This window comes from Mustela nivalis, assembly GCF_964662115.1.
Source record: "Mustela nivalis genome assembly, chromosome: 15".
NCBI lineage: Eukaryota > Metazoa > Chordata > Mammalia > Carnivora > Mustelidae > Mustela > Mustela nivalis.
In genome coordinates, this window is record NC_139034.1 from 35,206,434 (window position 1) to 35,228,217 (window position 21,784).

At 42.5% G+C, this 21,784-nt stretch overlaps 1 protein-coding gene across 11 annotated transcripts in view; it reads left to right on the forward strand.

Annotated features, from left to right (window-relative positions):
- The window catches only part of ENOX1 (ecto-NOX disulfide-thiol exchanger 1), a 563,146-nt gene that overhangs the window by 135,741 nt on the left and 405,621 nt on the right, over positions 1–21,784 (forward strand). For 2 of the 11 annotated variants that reach the window (XM_082701324.1, XM_082701328.1), the window contains exon 1: positions 382–1,357. The exons of 7 other annotated variants lie outside the window; for them this stretch is intronic. The gene's annotated coding sequence lies outside the window, so the exon portion shown is untranslated. Of the gene's footprint in view, positions 1–381; positions 1,358–4,547; positions 4,706–21,784 lie in introns of those variants that run through there. 2 more of the 11 variants (XM_082701325.1, XM_082701326.1) reach the window with 1 other exon arrangement.

Here is a 21,784-nt window from a genome sequence, read left to right on the forward strand (position 1 = left end):
TTGGTTCTTGCTGTGGGTTACAAAATAACTCAGAAGAGGAAGAAGGCTGGTGCATGATGAGGAGGACTGCCCCTGGGGAAGGAAAAAGGAGAAGGGCTTGCACTTGGCAACAAGATCCACAGAGAAGATAGAAGAGAAAGAGAAGTTACAGGTAACTTTCAGTCAAGCCTAGGGCTGCTGCCTTGGAGAACTCCTCCAGTCTCTGCAAGTCAAAACAAACAAAACAAAACAAAACAAAGCAGGGTATCCAGAAGAAATGTCCAAATACTTTCTGGAATGTGTCAGTTCTCTTCCCAGCCTACAAGTCACGGAACAGTGGAAATGGAACAGATTATGAAAGATAGGAGTTTGTTAAGTTGATCAGTTCTCATTTGGAGGCACTCAGACCCTTCCCCTAATTCCACCAGCTCCCAGGAGACCCTCTGGGCAGCAATAAATAAAGGAGTGTGCTGAGAGTTAGTGGTTAGGGAAGGGAACACAGGCCTGCGGATCTTTGGTGCATTTGCAGTAATTGGATCTGGGTGTGTGGATAAGCATTCCACGACACAGAGAAGAGAGGGAAGAGCAGAGGCTTGGACGCAAACATCGTGAACACTTTGTGAGAAGGCCAAGGGAGAAAAGAAGCCCGAGAAGGAGCGGTCAGGATGCCAGCAAACCCGTGAAATTGATCTAAACTTGAAATAGATATTTGCTTCATTAGAGCCGACAGTATGAATCGGACTTTTAGGTCATAAATGAAGGGGCAGTTCCACCCCCACAAGACTGAACATCTGGCGAGACCTCACAACAAAAACACAGCAAGGCAAACGCCCAAAGCATCTTGGCCAAGCAGAAGTCCAGCTGCCGGAGAGATGTCCATGAGCCGCTACTCCTTTGCAAATGTAATTCACCCTCGTTCTTCCAAGACCGCACCATGAGACTTCTTTAGGTGGGTGTCATGAAACTGTCAAGAAAATTCTACACTCCACGGTAGTGGAGTGATTTAGCCAGAGGGTGAAGGAGGTCAAAAGGTACACATTTCCAGGGGTAAAACGAAGATGTCCTAAGGATGGCACGTACAGCGTGGTGACTAGTGTTAACAAGACTGTATCATGTGTTTGGAAACTGCTAAGAAAGGAGACCTTTAAAGTTCTCTACGCGAGAAGAAAAACTTGTAATTATCCATAGCAATGTTAACTGGACTTAACTATGGTGATCATTTTGCAGCATATTCATATATTGAAGGATTATGGTGTTCACCCGAAAATAATATCAATCCTATCTCAACTAAAAAAGTTGGAAGAAAAAGCATTAGCCTCCTCCATTGTAAATAAGATCAACCAGCACTCACCTGCCCGCTGGGATGGATTAGAATACTGTAAGTTTTGTTGGTTCTCTAAACTGGAAGTGCTTTTGAATCTTGCATCAGGCTTTTCCAAGAAAGTGAATTCATAGGCACATATACATGTGTGTGTATGTACAGTATGTATGAAGAGATTTATTTTAAGGAATCGACTCATGTAATTGTGGCAGCTGAAAAGTCTGAAACTCCTAGGACAGCCGGACAGGCAGGTGTTGATAGATCCTTAAGTCTGGAATCTATAGGACAAGTTGGCATGCTGGAAACTTAGTCAGAATTTCGATGTTTATTGTCTTCAGGTAGAATTCCTTGTGGAAACTTAGTTTTTGCTCCTAAGGCCATCAATTGATTGGATGAGGCCCACTCTGATTATGCAGGGGAATCTTCTTCATCTGAGGTCAGTTGATGAATAATATTAATCACATCTACAAAATACCTTTAGAGCAACATCTGTATTGATGTTGGAACACATATCTGAGCACGATAGCCTACCAGGCTGATGTTTAAAATTTTGCCGTCACAAATTTCTTTTTTTTGCCTTAGCGAAAGAACAGAGTCAGCCGTATTTTGCCCCACTTCTTCAATTTGAAATCTTTACACTGGAAACAGATTCTCTGAGTGATTCTATGGTGGCAATTTCATCATACCTCTGTTATGTTGAATTATTTTAAACATTTTGTTTGAGGTGTGCCTGGGTGACTCAGTCAGTTAAGCGACTTCCTTCAGCTCAGGTCATGAGCCCAGGGTCCTGGGATTGAGCCCACATCTGGCTCCCTGCTCAGAGTGAAGGCTGCTTCTCGCCCTCCCTTTGCCTGTCTCTCCCCTGCCTCTCTCTTGTGCGCGCGCGCTCTCTCTTTCTCTCAGTGCCAAATAAATAAATAAAATCCTTAAAAAAAAAAAAAAATTCTTGTTTGAAAAGCTGGGCGATGTCAGAGTCCTTCTGTTCTGTCCTACATGATGCCAAATGATCCTGTCCGCTCTGCCTGGTGAGGCGGGGTGAGCCTGGGGGTAAGAGGTTATGGATTTCTTAAGCCCTGAAGTGAGACTGCTCTGCTGGCTGTGTGACAATCACGTGGGGTTTGGGGAGTTAATATTTTCTGGAAAGAATTTTAATGTTAGAATTTACTGTCTTTTGCACATATAAATTTAAAGCCTTAATGTTATGCTCGTCTGGTTATTTGCATTTAATATGCATGCAAATTCACAATGTATACTCTATGCCGAGAACATAATTTATAAATCAGTACTTTCCCTGGTTGTTAGCAATTTTGGCCGCTTTAAAAATTAATACTTTGAAGAAATATATGTTTTCAAATTTATATGTAGTATCTTTAGTTTCCAGAGAAAAATATGTAGTGCATTCTCTCCTGGAAAGGTAGATCGTCGCTACAAAGCTCTCCGTGTTTAAAGAAATTATGCATCATGCTAAAGGTTACACTGTTTTTATGTATTTATCTTTCCTATGAATGGGCTTGGATGAGGTGTTGCAGATGTTGGTTTCCGTTAACAGTGCTGAAAAACGTGTGTTTCTGAAGCAGGATTGCAACTTGCAGCATTCTGGTACAATTGGGGGTGAGTCAGCTCAGCTGATGAGCTCCCCTCACCTAACAGAGTGGCATTTTGTACTTTTAAGTGGAAGAGTGGTTTTGGACTTCATAACCAAGAAGGGGAGAATCCCAGAGAGAGACTCTGTCGCCTCTCTGGCTGCCATTTAGTCTTGTTGTCTTGGCAACATAAACACAGCCATCCATCCTTTTTCCTCAGGCAGGGAGCTCCAGTCATCCTTGACTCGGCCATGACCTTTTCCTCTCCCCTTCCAATCTGTCGCGGGGTTCTGCCAGGCAGCTCCCAGGTGGCGATGGACTGTTTCTCTCGCACATCTCTAGGCCGTGGCCACAGCCACGTTCTGTCCTTTTTCCAGTGGGACAAGTGACTCCTCCTCACTGGCCCCATGGCTTCTCAGCTGCTTACTTGCTTCTTCTGTCCGGCTCCAACAAGGCTTCATGAACCTTCCTTCCCAGTACTGAACAACATCTTTTGGTTTAGACCTCATGGTGGTTCAGCGTCCCTTGTGGGAAGCAGACACCCATTCTCAACCTCAGCAGTCCGCTGCTGTGTCCTATCTGAGCCGCACATCTTCGTGGACTGTTAATCTCCCTCTTCCTGCACCTTGCCAACACTGTGGACCACTCGACCTGAGTTACCTTCTCCACCTCAGTATCAGCCCTAATTAAGTGATAATGAGCAAAGACTCTCTAGCTGACAAGCTGTACTGGGACGACCACCACCACCACCATAAATACCATTGGTAACCTCTGCGTCAGCTTCGAACAAAGAGCTGCACGAAATGGACTCAATTCATCTGGCCTGTGGACGTGGACTCAAGACCCAGGTCAGACACTTTGTGCGGCATTGGGCAGCCTGGCAAAGGACATGAGCTGGGATGAGAATCTGTCTTGGGTCTGCTCACCAAACTGTGTGTCCTGGGCCACAGCTGGATCTGCCAGGTGAGGGGGGTGAACTCCACCCCTGAGTCCTTCCCAACCAAGGCACCACCTGCCCGCCAAATCATACGAGACCCAGAGCAGAAGGGACACCAGCTCCTAACCTACCAGGGAGTTGCAAGGGCGTCATTTGCATCATTTGTAGTTGGGTACCCTAGAAGCTTTTCGATGCCCAGACTTACAGTAAATATGGGAAAATCAAGGAGAAACAAAGTGAAGTTTTCTGTTAAGAGGGGAAAACATTAAAAGGAAAACCAAATCTACTCCCTCCCCTTTCAACCATAAATGGTGGGGACCTTGCTTTTGCTTTTGAATTATGTGACTATGTGTGATGAATCAGATGTAAGTGCCTAGTACAGATAATTTTGTGATCAGTAAGAAGTCCAGATAAAATATTCTACAGTGGTTTCTCTTTCCATTCCTCCTCATCTCTCTCTTCCTCACTTCCCCTCTCCCTTCTCCTCTTTCTCTTTTGATAATGAGCACAGCAGCTAATAAATGCATACAGTGTCCTGGGTGGCTCAGAGATGCATTTTTACCAGGCTGGTTTTCTCCTGGGTAACTCCAGTGCAAGGTCCCATATGCCGTGGGCAGAGTGGTGGCTTCTAACTGTCATAGAATGTTTAGGGACGTGGAGGCTACATGCTTGATTTACAGAGAGCTCAGGAGCCTGAGTGTAAGAACTGAATCCTTTTGGAGTTCACACATGTACTGATCTCTCCCATGGCTTAGCAGTCCCCAGAAGAGGCTGGGTCGAGGGAACTGACGGGGTCCCTGAGAGAAAGCCATGAGTGAAGACATCTGCCAGAGTGGAGGAGACAGAGCGACAGGGTCTGTATGTTTGAGGGAGCAGTGGTTCCAGGTACCCTCTCTGATATAACCAGCTTCCCCTCAACCCCCCTTACCAAGGGCAGACCCCTCCTCGCACACACAAAAACAAGTGTGTTGTGGCATGAGTGAGGGCTGCAGCATAATGCCGGGGTCAGCAAACACCAGCTTTGGGACGGATCCAGGCTGTGGCCTGTTTTTTGTAAGGATAAAAGGCTAAGAATTGTTTTCAAAATTTTAAAGCCCTATAAAGAAAGCAAAGAAGAATGTTCCAGAGACAATATTTAGGCCTTTGAAGCCTAAAATATTTATTGTCTGTCCCTTAACAGATAACGTTTGCTGCCCCCTACCAAGAACTGATTGACAAAATAGCTCTTTTTCGGTGGCCCTTTTTTAGGAAGAGCAAGGCCCAAGACTAGAAATGGTCTCCCTGATGACTGGGCCTTGAGGCTGGTGTTCTAGAGGAAGTTATTAGCCCAGACAATGTTGTCAGCAGCGTCCATTGTGACTTGTGGATGGCAGAGTGACAGGTCAGTGGAGCAGAGGAAAAGCAAAGAAGAGGAGGGCTGTCGAGCAGCAGGCCTTAGGTCTGTGTGTGTGGTCGACATTCACTCCCACCACCCCCGGGGCATCCCAGAGGGAGTAGCCGAGGACAAAAATCATGGGTGCTGTGTAGGGAATTGGGGCTTAGTCTGTTGCCTTAAGTCAACATATTTGCAGCACCATGAACAAGAAGGCACCGGGGGGACCTTCGGGTTATCATTATATTCTGTAGTTTACCAGGTATGTCTCATTTTGTAATTATGAAAACCCTCTGAAGCAGAGAGGAAGGATGTTGCTTTTGACCTCAATTTATAGAGAAAAAAGGCACTGATGCTTGGTCAGAGATGTGTCCTGTTCAAGGTCATATAGTTACTATATGATGGAGTTGGAAATCAAACCCAGATACTCTGGTCTAAAACCTGGGCAGCGTTCTCAGAGTCAATGAATTATCACTATGTAGTGTTGTCTCTAATTCCCTCTCCCCTACCACAAAGCCTTCTCGCTTAATATAAAGTCTCTCTGTAAGTTCATTATATTACCATATAAAATGACAGAAATGGCAGAACAGCCCTAGAACCGGTGGATTTTGTGTACCTCAGCTTTGCCATCTTCTCCATGGGCAGGCACATGTGGAAGAAGCTCTTAGCAGGGTATCTGGGGTCATTTGCACACTCTGGGGACTCTGGGCTGAGACAGATTACTTGAAGTCAAGTTTGACCTTCAGAACCTATGAAGGGAACAGTTGCGAGAAATAATTAATGACACCGTGACAACCCTTACCCAAACTGGAGCTGTTTTCACTGTTTAATCATAGATGTCAGAGCAAGACATTATGCAATAGATAAATTGAGTGACCTGTTCTGTGTCTGTATGTTTTAGATATCAAAGACCGTCATTCCTCAGGATAGGTATGAGAGAGGATTTTATCCATTTGCCCACCACCTACGTACTTTGATAGTCTGTCGTAACGAAGGGTGCAGGGGAGCCGGCTGTGGTCTGCGCAGGCTGTGGCTCTCCATCACAGTCCGAACCTGAGCAATGGATTCAGTCCCGGGGCCAGTGTCCCAGAGACAGGCAGCCACCGGCTTCAGGAAGATCTGTCACAGACCAGCAATCCAGCTGTCTCCAGGAATCTGACCACATCCATAGTCACAGAAGGAGAGCACTCAGGGCTTTCCTGGAGAGTAATATCCAGGGACTCTGGGATAATGCTGCCTTTACACTGCTCATAAAATATGTTAAAAAATAAAGCCTTTAAAGTCATGCTTGTGAAGAGTGAGGACAGGAAAATGAGCGTAGCAATTCACACAGTGCACTTTCCCTCGGAGCAAGAGGTCCTGTCAATTTCTCAGAGTGGGTATTTCATCTCTTAGAGTATCCTTAAGAAGGCCAGGTCAGCTGTGCGTTACTGGCTCGGGAGCTGACTTGGGTCTTTGTCCTCCAGGCTTCTTGTACATCTTTGATTTCAGCTAAATTGTCATTTCTTAGAGAAGCTTCCTCCCACCCAGCCTTCAATTTCCTTTCCCCCCAGCTCTGCCTCTTGTGATCCCTGTCATCATCCTGTTTTACTTCATCCACAGCACTTAGCACCGTTTGAAATTATTTTATTTATTTATTGGCCTGTGTAGTGTCTCTCTGTCTTACCCCTGGAACAGAAGCTCCATGAGAACAGAAGCCAACCCCGACTCTTGGTTGACTGTTGTTTTCTGTCACACGTAGAACCGTGCCTGGCCCACGGGGTGTGCTCCATAAATTTACTCAGTGAAGCAATCAGTGGATGAGTTAGTGGGTAAATATGTGCTTTTCTGTTGCTTCATCTGCTTCCTCCCACAGGACAGGGCCCAGAAACTGGGTAGTGGTCTTTCCTGGTAGAAGAATCCCGAGGGGAGATTGTTGTGCTAACAGGTTGCCATAAATTTAGTGGATTAAATGTGCAGATTTCTTTTCTTGAAGTTCTGGAAGTCAGAAGTCCAACACAAGGGGGATTGGGCTAAAGTCAAGGTGTCAGCAGGGCTGCTCTCCTTCCTGGAGGTTCCAGGGAAAATTTTGTTTTCTTGCCTTTTTCCGCTTCTAGAAGTTGCACACGTTCTGTAGTCTGGGACCCCTTTCCATCTTCAGAGCCAGCAAGGGTGGTAGAGTCTTTCTCATGCTGCCATGTCTCCGACTTTCCATAACTACGAGTTAAGGACTCATGTGATTAAATTGAGTTTACTTGATACTCTGGGAAAACCTCTCATCTCAATGTCCTTAATGTTAATCACTCCTATAAAGTATCCTTTGCCACGTTAGGTAACATATTCTCGTTCTGGGGAATACACTGCGGACATCGTGTAGGGGGAGGAGGTGTCACTCTTCAATCTACCACACGGATTTACTCACAAGAGAGGTGGAGGGACAGTCTCATTTCTCTTCTAGAATATATACTGTGAAAGAAAGAATTTCCAATTCTTTTATTCATTCAACAAATATTTGTAAAGCTCATTATATTCTCCTTGACAGTGCTGTTTCTGGTGATGGGCTGGGCCAGCCTACACTACTGTTTTGTTGGGTTGGGAGACCCTGCAGAAGCTCACCTGAATTCAGAACCAGGCCTGATAGAAACTGGGGTGCTAACCAGAAAGGGATCAGTGGACCCAAAGAGCACTCAAAGCAGCATAGTAGTGGTGACAGTGATAACAGGTAACACTGATGACAGACAAGATTTATTGAGTACAGGCCTGTTTGGAGGATTTATTTCATTTATGTAATCTTTACAATGGTCCTGTGATAGAGGTACTCTCATTGTCCCCATTGTACAGCTGATGAAACTAAGGCACAAACAGGTTAACCCCAGACTAATAAGTGATTGAGCCAGGCTTCAAAGTCTGAGGCCATCTGCCTCTAGACTCTGCTCCCACGGTACTCTCCTACCGCTCATGGGGCCAATTATAGGGTGACCAAAGGAGCCTGTGAGAGGACCGAGTGGGGTGCTGGGGAGCAGAGCCTCCATTTCTGTGCGGGTGTGCATGCTTGCTTGTTGTTTGGACCTTGTGGTTTCTGCCTTGGAAGCATAGGGAAGACCGTACTGTATGTCTGGTGTAACCACTTGCAGTGGGGAGATGCTAAGATGCTGTCTGTGCTTGGGAAGTCACAGAACCTCGCAGCTCACCAGCATTTCCTGTTGAGGGGTTGGTGAGGGAGACATTTCCACTGAACCATCCGTTGGGCTTCTGAGTTTCATGAAGTACAAAGACTAGAATGGAACGGAGGACAAGTCAGAAGCCCTGAGTTTAGTGTCCACTATATCAGTTACCAGATCGAGGCCTGGGTCAACACATTGAGCCTCTAGGAAAAAAAAAAAAATACAAATTCTTTTTTGTCCACATCTCCAGGGAGGGAGAAAGATCAAATTGTTGTTGTGAAGTACTCTAAAGATTGGTCTTTACTGTCCACGTGCCTAAACAATAGCATGAGGAAAAGTACTATGTATGAGCACGCAAAAGGTGTCTGGTTTGTGTTGCCCTGGGGATAAACTGGAGAGTGTGGGCAAGACAGGACATCTTCTTCCTATGGCCTCTGTGAGAGAGACTGATTGATGGCAGGGATTTCCAGATCAGCCTGTGAAAGCAAGCCATCAATCACGGCGTAAGAAGGCTAGCTTGTCTTTAGTGTCCAGACCCATGGTCCTGATGGCTCTGATAATCCAAATGTGGTCATCAAAAGGGGAGGCCTCCACCACTTAGGTCCACCTCCCTCACTGTAGTGGCTAGAGTGTGGCCAGACAGTTCTAAGAGTTTCTTGCTTTGAAGTGGAATTCTTTAGTGGGTTTGACGTAATTGAGCACAAGTGAAAGCTTCAGAAGGAGGCACAGAAATTTACCTTGGAGTTAGTGAGCCTCTTAAAATACTTACTCAAATAGTCACAACTATCAAGAGTTGCAAAGGCTTTTAAATTTACCCTGCCTGTAAGCTAATAAGTGTGCCACCACTTCCTATATGCTGGCAGAAGACATGAAATCTTTGGGTCAGACACAAAGGACTTTGTTCCTCATGATATGGCTTCCTGTTCCTACTGGTTTCCCTTGTCCCCCAGCTCCCAGACGGGACAATTCAGACCAGGCCATGGTGGGTCTGTGTCACAGCTGAGGAACACAGAGTTTAGGAAATCACCAGTTTTGTAAAGAGCTACTGACAAACTTGCCCAGCCTTTATCACCCTGGTCGGGAAACAAATCTGTCCTGTCGGGGAGGGAGACACTGTCTTCATCCTTCCAGGCTGTTGGCTTCACAAACATCCTTGAAAAGAGAGTCTGGAATAAAAGCTGTCATGAGACAAGTAGCAAAGTCTCCCATTAGAAACTAGTACGTAATCGGCTGAATTCCTAATAGTGACCCATGGTAGGTATTTGTCTTTCAATGCACAGAATTGTTTCTGTGAATGGATATAATCTGAATTCTGTCTGAGAAAAAAAAATCCATTTCTAATTCTCTTTGCCTAGTGAGTTCTACTCAATATTGTAGGATAGTGATCCAGCCAAACTTTTGCTTATATAATTACCAGGGAATTCAGAACTTCTAATGAATTGGTAATCAAATGATATTTCTATTAAAAGTTCTTTACGTGGAGTATGCAGAGGGTATACGGTTGATGGTCTGTCTCTTCGATCAACTTTGGTTACAGGAGTTACAACAATAAGAATTTTATGCTTTGACAGTGGATGATACTGATGGGAATTTATGCAAAGATTTTTGCTTAGAATAACACACGCTTTTCCTTTGATTTCAATCTTAAATTTTCTAGGCAGATTCTTATTGGGAGAATTATTATTTGTTGTACAAGTTTCTTTATATTTGATTTTTTCATTCTCCAGATGTGTTCAATTTTATTTTTGGCCGTGCTTAAGAATTATAGACCTATCATTGCCTACATAGTATGTTGTCAGGCATAAACTGAACCCAAATGATATCCATGAAATAACTGAACTTTGAATATTTTTAGGTGTAAACTTGATAAAAGGACCTACATGGTGTTGTAGATGTCAGGAAATTCAAGGACCCACAGTCTGCCTGGGAGCTGGGGAAGTGCTCTGACCATGGCTTTAAATGCAGCTGCATCTGGATTGAACCCCAGCTCTGCTAATTCTTAATTCTGTAGTTTACCTACAATATCTCAGCCTCAATTTCCTCACCTAAAAATCATAGATAGTCACTACTGCTTCGTAGTATAGTTGTGCAGCCTAAGTGAAATAAGTTATTCAAAGCTGATACATTCCTTTAATAATGTAAAGGGAATATTGAAGTCAGTTCAGGACCATTACGAAGTTTTTTTTGATTACTTTCAGCTTGGGTGAAGCCTTAAATTCTTAGTTAAATTCCTTCCCTAAAGTACTCATTTATTGTCTATTATTTTTCTAGTTATCTAGGTGCATTGGGGAATTAAAATCATCCTTTAAAAATCATCCCATGGATATCAAACGCTCGTAAATTGCTAGATGCTAATGGGAAAGTCAAGAATCTGCTCCCACTTACTATTGCAGGCATGCAGAGAGCTACCTAGGGAAAAGCAAGGGTTAGCTTAAATTCCCAGAATAAGATGCTTTGCAGATTTCAAAATATGTCACTCACTATAAAATTAATTCAATTACTTACCAGCCACACACATACTAATCAGGGTTGTGAGTATGAGAGACCATAGGGAAGAGTGGACGGGTGCCTTTCTATTACCAGTGCTAGTATTAAGAAATAATGACAGCTCACATGTGTGTGATGCCCTCAGTTTTATGGGAAATCAGGAGCTGAATATTTAAAAAACTAATTACAATTAATTAAGATGACTAAAAGAGCTGTGACAATTTGGGATTCTATTTTTATCAACTTAATCAGTCTCTCCAATGAAAAGTAGGAGAGATATTTTAGATTTGACAAACAACTTAAGAGCTTTGCAGGGGGAATGGAATGAGAAAGCACAACGAGCAGAAGAGAGTTAAGTAAAAATTCTGTACTTTTTAAACTAAGCAGCTACTATGTTTTGAATATAAAGTGGCCAAGACTGAGGAGATAGGGAGCGAGAGAGGGGAAAATTGTATGTCAGCGGATGGGATGAAGGAAGATAAATGATAAGGCACTTGCCTTCTCCAAATATGTAAATCTCTACTCACTGCCACATGTAGAAAAAAGCACTATGTGATGAAAACAGCCTTTATGCCAAATGTGTGTGTGTACCAGGATCCCCTCTTTATCTGCAAGGGATTCGTTCCAAGACCCCACTGGATGTCTAAAACCTCAGATAATACCAAATCCTATATATCTCTATACTGTGTTTTTCTTATTCCTACATACCTATGATAACATTTAATTTATGAAGTAGGCACAGTACGAGATTACCAATAATGATAAAATAGAACGATTACAATACAAACTGTAATAAATGTTACATGAATGTGGTTTCTCTTGAAGTATTTTATCATACCATACTCCCCCTTTTTGTCTTGTGATGATGTGAGAAGATAGATGCCCGCGCGATGGGATGAAGTGAAGGGAATGACGCCGATACCGTGATGTGGTGTTAGGCGCTAATGACCGTCGGATGACGCATCAGGAGAACCATCTGCCTCTGCACCATGGTTGACCACAGATAACTGAGACCAGAGAAAGGGAAACTGCAGATAAGGGGGAAATGTCATATTTAGACAATTCAATGTGTCTTCAGATTCCATAGAAAATGTTAAAGGCTTTGCTTAGAGATTGGGTCAAACCTTTCCTTCTGGTTAAGTATACTACCACATGCCTAAACTTCCGAGATAGTAGCTATTCTGAGGGGGGGAAGGGGATGAACGATTTGCAAGATATATCAAAACTAGTCTCAACTGGTTGTTAATGGAGGTAACTGGACGATGACATTATTTCTATTTAGTCCAAATCATATAAAATAAGCTCTTGCCAGAGGTAGGGTCTGTAGTAACTAAACTGATCATGATGGTTAGCTTCTCTCCTCAGTTCATTCACAGCCAGAACGCAGGCCCTGGGGACACAACCTATGTACCCACCCTCAGGCCTTGCATCCCCTGTGAGATGAGGTTTCTGAATCTAACCCTTGCTCTTAAGAACATTATGATGTGGTACGGAAAAGTGCACATTAGTGAGACAGGACACATGCACACATTTAAATCTTTGTGACAATTTTTCTATGTCTGCAAACCAAGTTAGTTTTTAAAGGGTTTTTTAATTTTTAATTTTTTTTCTACGTAATTACAACTGTTTTACTTTGAAAGACACTGAAATTGGAATATTTCTTGCATTTTATGTTCTACTTATATTTTTCTTTACCTTGGACTGTATATAATCATGGACACAAATATCCCACACCTTCTAGTACAAATGCAGCCGTAATGAAGAAGTAGAATGTCAGCTCATGTGGAGGAAGTTTAGACTCTGGGCTCTAAGACAGGAAAATGGATATTCCAATAAACAGAGCTGTTGAGGCTACAGCAAGTTATCTGCACAAAGCTGTGGGGTCAGCAATTTTTAGATGGTTATCATGCATGAGTACTTAATCGAGTAAAGACATCCAATCCCAGTGGAATCTTGGGGACATGAGGTCAATACTTTCTTCCCCTTGAACACTGGGGCAAACTGGTTTTTGATTCTATAGTAGCCATCTCTTGGGTGTCTCTGCACTAAGATCTGCTTCTATTACTTTGAAAATCCTTTTATTGGGATGACCTTAGTGTCAGTGACACCCACAAGCTAAATTTAATTGGTTTTCTAAAAATACCTTCTTTTTCTCCCAATAATTTCTTCAGTTCACAATTAATTAAAGAAAAATGTGTTGGAATCTCTCCTGTTTAAAGTCTCTGTATTCTTCACCATATCGATTTATTTATTTATCACAAATGGCCAATTCTGAATGGGTAGTATTTCAGCTTTCAGCTCCTAGCTTTTTTTCTTGATATTGACTAAATTTTGAAATATTCAAAATCAACAAACCCATAGAGACAGATAAAACTATGTGTGTGACAGTTGTTACCCCTTAAAAAAAAAAACTGTTTATAGGAAGTGGCAGAATCTTTTGAAATTGGAGACTGAATTGTGTAGTGATTATTAGCATATGGAAATTTGGGCAAGTTATTAAGTAATGCTCTAATCTTTTTTGTTCATTCATCTGTAAAATTAGGATACTAGTATCTAAATGGTCTAGTTGTGTATTAAAAGTTGAAAAGCATTTAAAATATTGCCTAGTATGTAGTAAGTGCTCAATAATAAATGTTATCATTGTGACCATTATAATTCTGGTCATTTTTATCTTGACTATTTATATTTTAGAGGGTTGTCAGCTCTTTTTACTTTGAGATATCTTCAGAAGCACTTCTTTTAAAAAAATATTCTATTACTCATGGTGTCTCTGATTTCAGTTGAATTGATTTAGATCACACAATGGTCACAGAGGCTTGAGTGCCTTGAGAGTATATTCTATCCTGATGTCCCTCATCTCTAGGAAAACACTTTACTCACAGCAGGTGCTCAACAAATTTGGACAACAATCTGGGTCTGGATTTAATTCTTATATCTCTTAGCAATGAGGCTACTTGATTTGCCTTTCTGGACTCAGGATCTCTGAGGTCCTAAAGCCAAATCTGGAGGCCGAAAGACTTGAGATTTGAGTTTCAGCCCTGCTGAGATTGGGTCCAAGGTACCTGGGTTTCCCCCCCAAATCTCTGTTCCTTCAATATCTGTTCAATCATATTTAATGGAGGCACAGGGGAAATTATTTTCAGTAATGAAAACACCATTTATTAACAGATTAACTAATTTATTTACTTTCTCTGGCCCAAGCAGGCTCAATGATCTGTGGTTAAAACTACTGAAAGATGAAAGTTTTGCTGTTTTAGTTTTTCTTGATTTTACTTTAGACTGTGTGTGGATGTGTGTGCTTTCTAAATCTAGCAAGTAATTGGGAGGTGTATTAAAAGATTGACATATTAGATAATAAAATATCTCCCTTGCTTCAGTCAAAGAACACCAGTGATGCTTATTTGGTTTCAGAATTTTAGCGGGCAGTGAGAGTGGGTTCCTCCAACAAGACAGACCATTCTGGGCAGGTTTTCTTTGGTGGGTGGGTGAGTGGGTAGAGACAGACTTTTTCCTATTTGAGAGTGCTGTTTTTATATTTTGCTAGTTACATGAAGGGTTGCATGATGAAATTTGAGTTGCTTCATGCATATCACTGAACTAACATTTTAGCACTGTAAAGAAATGGGCTCCAAAGGAATTGGCTTACTGCCCCGAGGCTGATTTGCCTCTGGCTCTGCTGCTTACCAGCTGCATAGTTTGGGGGTGTTATTTTGACCTCTCTAAGCCTTGTACCATCATCCTTAAAAGGTAAGACAGTGAGAAGAGAGGGAAAAGGGACACACCAGCCAAGTTTCTTCTCTTCATGTTAAATTAAATGCAAACTTTCCTGGAACTACTAGGTCCCAGCATTCCCCCGACTGGCCAGAACAGAGTCACATGACCACTGCTCGTTGAAGAGCTTGCTGGAGAAAGCATTTCACTTTTCCATTCATTTTAGTGTCTGCCGTTGCCACTACTTTTCCTCTCAAGGGAAAAGGGGGGTTGACTGTGGGTCTCAGGCCATCATCAAATCTGATTCTAGGGATTTCTCTGTGTCAGAGATACTGTTATAGTAACCATCTAGCGGAAACTTACAGTAGAAAAATTATGGGGAAAATCGTGTATTTTCTCATGTACAATTATCTGTGGATCGCCAGACACAATATAGTCTTTTGGAATTTAAAGAAAAGCATACCCACATTGAATCTAGATGTTATTTTAAGATGTATCTCATTTTCAAAAACCTTAAAATGCAGGGACACCTGGGTTACTCAGTCCGTTGAGCGTGGGACTTCGTTTCATTTCAGGTCATGGTCTCATGGGTCCTGAGATCCAGCAGGCATGAGGCTCCACCCTTGGGATGCCAGAAGTCTCCTTGAGGATTCTCTCCCTCTGTCTGTCCCCCTCGGCTGGTGTGTGCACCTGCAAGCTCTCTCTCTCCCTCCCTCTCTAAAATAAATTAATTAATTAAAAACAAACAAACTGAAAATCTTAAGTGTGGGGAAAAAAATGCCAATCTTGGAATTGAGGAGCTGTGGAAGTAGATGTGATTAATGATGAACCTGAAAACCTCATTTGTTTTCCTTAGAAATATGACATTTTTAAGTGGGGAATAAGCAGACTGCATGGTTTTAGCTACTCAGAGATAAAAACAAATACTCTCTTTTTAGGGGGTATATATTCTACTCTGAATGCAATAATTTTTGGGAAGTATTTTAAGATTATTTTTGCAACCCTGACAAAATATTTTTATATAAAAAAATAACAATAAAGATTTTTATTTAAAACAGCATTGGAAATTTTCTAAATAAACCAGTTAGAGAAGTAAAAGGGATTTTTAGAAACAAAAACAAAAACCATGCTGGATCAGATTCCTCAACTACCACAAGATATATTGTGGAGAGTACAGTTTTCAACCCCAAAGGTCAATGCTCGCTCCTCACTCAGACTGTCTGGATCAATGCTGTTTACTTTCAGTTTAATTAATTAATTAAAAGATCAATGAATGAGCATGAATGGATGGAATCCATACTGGTGATCTAAGACTAATACCAATCTATGGTATTAGTGCAAATCTTTTTAAGAAAATACCGGGTTCTTAACAATTTTATACAAAAGCCAGTTTTCTTTAGCTAATTTTACCTAATTTCTCAAGATTTTCATGCAAGAGTTTGTTTATAAGTTTGGTGATGAATGTGTTCATGTTCATGCCCACCCTGTGCTGTCTGTAGTTTCTAAAAAGGTATTAATATTCCTATAACAAAGGAAACTAAAACTAAAAATCCAAAGTTACAGGCAGTTGTATTCTAAGCTGGAAGCCTCAATGAATTAATAACCTAATGACAACCATCAGTGGTTTTAAAATCCAATATTCAGTTATATTATATGTGAAAGACATAGCATTCCAGGAGTGCCTGGGTGGCTTAGTTGGTTAAGGATCCAACTCTTGATCTCAGCTCATGTCTTGAACTTGGAATTGTGAGTTCAAGCCCTGGGTTGGGCTCCATGCTGGGTGTGGAGCCTAGTTTAAAAAAAAAAAAGAAAGAAAGAAAGGAAGGAAGGAAGATAGATAGAGCATTCTTTTTTCATCAGTTGTTTCTTTGCAGTTAGAATATATGTGAGCCTATACACTCTTACTCACATATAGACACACACATGCGCACATGTAAACAAACACATGAGCACATGTAGTTTTCACATATAAAATACACAGTGAAAACATATTTTTTTCATATAAAAATTTATTTTAACAGATTGTGAAACTTGGAGCATAAAATACATAACAATAGATAAACAGAGACCCAGCTAAGCAGTAATGCTAGGAGACATTTGAGTCAAAAATAAAAAACAGCCATTTGCACAACACAGATTTCAACTTCTTCGGTTAGGTTGGCAAAGAAGTTTATTAGGGTTGAAATCATCTCCTCCAATTATAGTCTTTGCTAAAGTGCAGTGGATTTGAAGAAAATTTCTCTGAATTAGGGGATCAAATGTTACAGTTTTTTGAAAAAAGGCCCTAGACACTTATGATGATAGTGTGAGTTAATTCTATTTCCCCCAGTGAGGTCTCACTGTGAGAACACAATGCGCCACTTTGGCTGAGATGCTGTTTCCAATAAATATGGAAATTATGGCTTCCAGTGCTGTGGCCTGGTATGAAATCTCATGGGAAATAACTTGAAACTATGTGATAGGTTTAAAATTAATTCCTACTCCCCTCTCCGAAGTAACCAACCTATATTTACAAGATGTACCATTATTTCGTGGCCATCCAGAAAGATGAGCAAATGCAATGCTATTTTGTAGAATGAAGCTGTAGTGATAAAAATCTCCTAGTCCATATATATGCTTGTTAGCAGAGGACTTGAATAAAGTGGTGTGTGTGCTTCTGTAAGCTAAAGAGTCGCTCTCTGACCCTTCCCCCTTTTCTTTCCTGGGCTTTCTCTAATGACTCTCAGCAGAGAATTACGATTGGGGTTTTTCCCTTTATGGGATGAGGTCAGTTTTGTCATGATGAGTTTTGAACTAAACCCACATTCTCAAGCTTGTGAAATCCTGGCGGGACAGAGGTGAAACGTGCTTACCATTTTCAAGTTGATTTGTCGAGGAGCCATTAGGGACGGACAACACTGGAGGTGTCGGGGGAGATGGTTACTAAAAGTGGGGAGAAACAGGAGATAAAGAGCGTTTTTGAACATCTCTGTAGATAAAGCCAAGATCCTCAGTGAGCTTTTGTTAGTGTTGTTCTTAAACGACTTGAATTCACACGTGACAACTGCCCCCGAGATCAGAACAACCTAATCCATACATGCCCTGAATGTGCCTCCCGCTTCCTCGGTGTCTGAGACTAGGAAGGGCTGGGGGTGGGCTTGGCCCTTCCTGGGTGTCGTGTGGCCTGTGGAGCTTCAGGGGCAAAGGCTTGTGGATGTGCTATTGATTTTTTTTTTTTTCTCCTTTAGGGACCAGTATTTCTGAGCGTCCTCCTTAACTTTCTGTACCGCCTGTGGTAGAGTGTCTGTTCTCTTTAAATCATGCTCCGCCAGTTGAAAAAGACGTTAAGAGATTAGTCCTGTGTTTTGTTCATTTCTAACCAAGGGGAAAGGAACTTTGTGGAGATTTAGTAGATTAATAAAAATGAATACTTGCGCGCAGTATTTTGGGCTCTTGGGAAGTTGGCTCTGAATAACTTCCAGGTATGAGTGTGAGGCCAGGGTTGGGATTCCGTGAATGAGGAGGGGCTGTAAGCTGAGGACTCTGGGCTTTAGGAAGTGGGGCTCCCCAGCAGCACCATTAGAAAGCTAATGCTGTTCTCCATAAAGTTAGACCATAATGGTTTCTCCCCACCTTGCCCTTTTCTTTCCAGTCTTTCCCTTTTGGTCCCAAGGTGGTAGTGAAATGATGACCGAGTAAGGCCTGGGAAATTCTTCATGTAGACATCCAGGCTGCTGCTGGCCTGGAAGAGGTCTCTGGGATGTCAGGTTTTCCCTTGTCTTTGAAGTAGCGCTGACCTGTGGGAACTGGGAGAAACCCATACCAGGAAATTTGGATCTATTGAGAAATCTTTCTGATTGGGTTACCTTGGTCCACCTGAGGGCCTGTTGCCACAGTTAATGGGGGGGATGAGATGCTCTGTGCTCCCCATCCCTCATACCCAGCCCAGCGCCACATTCTGGGTGCCTCTAAGAGCAGTCTCTCTCCTCTCTGCCTCCTCATGAAAGCCAATAGTGTTCCGCTGCCCAGCCTCACCACAGCTGTGCCCAGCAGGCAGATGGGAGACAGGAACGATGTCCCCAACCGACACTTGGGACAGAGCCAGTCCTAATATACCGGCTTTTGCCCCAGGGAAGGCTGACTGAGGCATAGAAAGGTGAGAGAGATTAACACAGTTTATTTCATTCCTAGTCTTACAAGGTTGTGGTTTGCTTGTTACTGTGTCTACGTTTCAAAGGGCTTTGGTGACAGAAGCAGGAATGTTCTGAACAACCATCATGGAGTGTGGTTACTTTCTTTAGATTTGTTGAGTAATTCCAATGTCACAATACAGGATCATTTTAACTGAGAATATTTGTAGTAGGAGCCTCATACTAAAGATTCACGGGCTTCCACAGACCTTTCCAAGGTAGCGGTGGAGACTGTTGGGATGAGAATACTGAGGCCCTGGAAGGTTAGCTGATGATGCTCAGAGTTAACGGGTAGGTTACCCCAGGGCCCGGACAGATGGCAGCAGCCTGGGAGCCTGAGCTTCTGGTCTGTCTGCTCTCCTATAGTCCTTTCCCCACGATGTGATGAAACTGTGTTCACCACAGACATTAAACGCAGAATCTCTCCTTTGAGAAGATTCTGTCATTTGAGATAGGATGTGGTGTTACGCTACTGTTAATAATAGGAGATTCACAGTGCTTGCTCTGTGTTGCTGTGATGCGCGTGACCCCACGCATGGCTCCCAGTGCTCACAACCCGTTGTCTGCTCATTCCACATTCACCCTTCTCTACGCCTCTTCGTGTAGCAGACCTCTGTGCCTGACTTTCTCGAAACTTCGGGCAGCTTCCGTGCGGTCCAGATCGGAACCCTCTTCTCATTCAATCAGTTGGTCTCCTTCGCAGGACCGAGGTCCTGCCTGACTACCCTGGTTCCCCTCATGGCTCTGTTGGGCCTGTGCTAGCCCACAGGCGTGACCCGGTGACAGGCCCTGCCACTGCCCTCAGTGACAGATAAGTGTCTGCTGACATGGCAGGAGGCTGACCAAGGACAACAGGCCCACATAGAGTGTACCACTCTGGTCCTGGTACCCCGTCTTTCCCCTTTTGCCCTGAACTGAAGCTGGAGGGTACAGCGGGCTTTGCCTCTCCCGGCGCGCCTACACCGGTCCAGCTGCAAGCCCAGGGCCACGTTCCCTTCCTTGCTGCCTTTTCTCGCTAGGAGTCGCTGACATGATCAGACAAAAACCCTCACCTACCTCCTGTTTTACTGATAGGGGATAACTTTAGATACTCACTTCTCACACGTAGAGATTATAGGAAGTATATGAACTGAACAAATATTTCTACGTTTAAAGTAAAAAGTGGAAGATAACCCCTCTAGCACATTAATCTCTGTCAGAAGACCAAAAAAATCAAACAGTCCCTATTCTTACAGTGTATTTTTTCCTCAGGTTTTGTTTGTTTGATTGTCTGTTTGTTTGTGTTTTCCCTACTGGGAACAATCACTGTGAGCTGGGTTGTTAATTCCATTGTGATTTTTTTTTTTTATAGTAGGCATTTGTTCAAACAAAGAAATACTTATCAGTGGAAATGATAACTGACCAGTGACCTGAGCTGTCAGGCTTACTTACTATTTTCTGATGCCACTAAATGTCAGTTTAAATCCCCCCAAAATTAAGCTGAATGTCATTTCTGTTTCCCATGGATAATTTGATAAGAGTTTTTCTCCTGCACCCTTTCTTGGACTCTGTCCTTTTCATCCCTTCACAGGTATTAATCCCCTATTGATGCCCACTTCTACCTTTATTCCACTCAGATTTCAGCCTCTCTGTGTCCCTTCACTCTCCCCTCATTCCTTTTTCTCCCCTTGCTTCTGATCTGTAGAGCAGCTGCCACAAACCTTTGCCGTTCTCTGCATACACACACACAGACACACAGACAGACAGACAGACACACACACACACACACACACACACACACACACACAAAATAAACAGATATTTGCTCCTTACCAGAATTAATACCCTGGAGAGCCACCAAGCTTGACTTAGTAAATGGCAGCTACACTCACCAGAGCATAAAGAAGTATTCTAGGCTTGTGTTTGTCTGCAGACGCACCTTTTGTGCTCATGGCCTCTTTTGTCCATTAGCATGGGTATGTCGTGTTTTGAACTTTACTTTTATTTACAAAAGAACATGTTTATGGTGTCATCTGGCTGATAGGTCTTGAAGCAGCCTCTCCCAACTTTGTATTTAAATAACCATGGTGACACAGAAAAAGGTAAAAGCGTAATACCAGTGGAAAATAAGACCTATAGCCTTTTGCAGGATTCCTGGAGGAACTTCCACTGATCACAAGGCTGATGGGGCTGAATTGAGAATAGACACTGTCAGCCACTACTGGGTTTCTGTATCAGTCGGAAAACCCAAGCACTGTCTCCTGTAGATCGTATGCTTGCTGGCACGTACAAAACACTGAAGCAGGTCTTCTCCTCTGCATTAATTTTTTATATCTTCCTACCTCTACCTCCTTGTTTAGTGGTGGTGTTGGAGGAGAAGAATAAAATCCGTCCCAGGTAGTAAAGTCCCCTCCCTGTTCTAACATCAAGACTATGTAGGTGAAGGCAGAAAGAGCTTGGCTTGCATTGAGTGCATGGACTGTGGCTTCTATGGTACTCTTTGATGGGACTTGGGGTAGAGAAATATACAATGATGGGGGCGGAGGGGAGTCTTAACCTTGGTCACTTAGGGTAGTCCACAATGGATGCTAGGTAAGTACCCAAAATGCCTAGACCAACTTGTACCCATAGAGTAGGACTTAGAGGGGTTCAGAAACTACAACCCAACAGGCCTTGCCAGCCAGGAGTTATATGTATTACTTGTTGGCCAACTTCAAGTATGGGTAACTTTCTTCTAGTTCAAGAGTGAATAAACAGAAAGACACCCAAAATGATGGTCCAGCAGAAGGTAATGTAAATAATGAATATATGTTTCTTTTAAAATATTTTATTTAAAACATACAAGTTTTACATGAATACATGCATGTAATGAATAATTAAAATAATGTAGAAATACTTAGATTAAAAATTATAATTTCTTTTTATCTCTAACCTCACTTACCTCCCTAAATGTTAAATACAATTACCTTTTAGTGTCTGTCCTTCTAAATACCTTTTATATAATATATATATACACACACGCAGACACCCCCCCACACACTGCTTATCTACCTACACAAACAAATACCAAGATTTAAAAATATAACCAGCATTATGTTGGTCG